The sequence below is a fragment of the Triplophysa rosa genome, unplaced genomic scaffold (genome assembly GCF_024868665.1).
Source record: "Triplophysa rosa unplaced genomic scaffold, Trosa_1v2 scaffold188_ERROPOS186695, whole genome shotgun sequence".
NCBI lineage: Eukaryota > Metazoa > Chordata > Actinopteri > Cypriniformes > Nemacheilidae > Triplophysa > Triplophysa rosa.
Window position 1 is genome coordinate 73834 of NW_026634199.1, and position 1955 is coordinate 75788.

Consider the following 1955-nt stretch of genomic DNA (forward strand, 5'->3'; position numbering starts at 1 on the left):
CAGTCCCTGTCAACATAAATCGCAGCTGGATCTGGCTCCCCAGCATCCTTGTATCGCTTCACAATGCCCTGACACAAGTCATCTAAGCCGGCTCCCTCACCAGTGGTCAGGGTAGGAGTTAAACTCTGCCGGGTATTGTCACTCCAAAGAAAGATTTGAGGAACCCTTATCTATAACGTTAGGTTGATCACTTTGTCATGGATTAGAAAGGCTTTAAGTTCATGTTATCTTGAATTTTACAAGAAGTCGTGATTTTGGAGATGCAGAATATCAAAAGGTAGCCAAGTCATTGCACATTTAAAAGTCTCTTTAACTGTGTATATACGGTTTGAATGTCCTCCTTGGAATTTGACACTTTGATTTCGAGAAGGTTGGAAAATGCAATATAAAAGATATGTAAGTACTAGCCCCTGGATTTAACCGTCAAAAGGCAACACTGAACATGCTTTTGGCTTCTGCTCGAATGACAAGGTGGCCGGGTGGTTAAGGTGATGTACTGTTAATCCATTGTGCTCTGCACGCTCAGGTTCAAATCCCGTCGTTTCGTGCTTTAACACTGATGTCTGTTGAGAATGTAAATTTGTTCACGATTGGCTTGCCGCACACTTGTTCAAGTTAGATTGGTTCCTCTGTCAAAGATGAGAAAGGCTGTAAACTACTCTTCGTTTGGCCTCTTAACACTTAAAGATGTACTGCTAATCCTTTGTGCTCTGTTCGCGCTGCTTCGAATCCCATGCTCGTCGCTTGGTACATCCCAGCCAACATTTTTTTGTGGGGCCAATGTAGGCCCCATATGGGCTTGAGGCATGGGCCCCAAGTGGGTTTGTCCACTGGTTCCATGTCGGCCATGTGTGAATTAGCCCATATGAATCCTACTTAGAATCTGAGTGGGGCCCATGTGGGACCCAAGTGGGAAACTAGGGGTGGAGCCGAACCCGAATACGGTATTCGGAAAGGCACAAATAGCGTGTTTTTTACTAATACTTATTTCGAACAAATACTTTAAAAAATATTTGTATTCGGGAACAAGAAAAACTTTATATCAAAAAGCTGCGTTTTCTCATGAGACCGCAGTGCATGCCCGCATGAGTGAGTGAGTGAGTGAGTGAGTGACATTCAGGAGTCGGGGGGGTGGGGGGTAAAAGAGGTGACTGACACAGGCTGCTCCAAACAGCAACAGAGAAGGCTCGGCTGAGCGAAAAAAGACTTCACTGCGTGCATCACTATTTTTGTTGAATAGATTTTTGTACCTTAAATGGGTTCCGGAGGCAGTTTATAACTTTCGGGAAGCAGAGTTTGATCGGGAGATTATTCCATTACGCTGCATTATTGACATCTGCAGTCGGGTGCTCTCATGTTCGCTCTGTTTACGTACACTATAACGTAAATTAGAAGTGTAACGCAAAAAAACTGGATTTTTACGCCTATTTTGAATTTTACTCGAATACAAATACAAATACTTCCCCCCTCAACAAATACAGATACAAATACCGGCTGCTTTGCACACCCTTATGGGAAACATGCATAAGCCCCATATTGGTCCCACCTTATAAAGCCCATGTGGATTAAACCAAGGCCCTGTGTGTTTAATGGAGGAGCCCTGCATAGTTTATACTTGAGTGGTTCTAGATTATGTTTTTTGAGGTTTCCTACCTGGACAGTACAATTTTTGTTATTGCTAAATTGTAATTTACCTTTTCCAATCGTATGCTCTACCAAATACAATGCAATTTTTACTGATTAAATGATAACTGCAGCATTTGGATGTTGCTTTCTTAGATGTTAGTCTTCAAAATGAATAATCTACTACTTTATATTTGCCTGTACATCATAAACATAATAGGTGCATTCTGAAAATGAAAAACACATGGATGTTCAATATCAAATTTATTATCATTTTCTGATCCTTAACACAGAATATTTAACTCAACCTTAAAAAGAGTCTTAAATGTTAA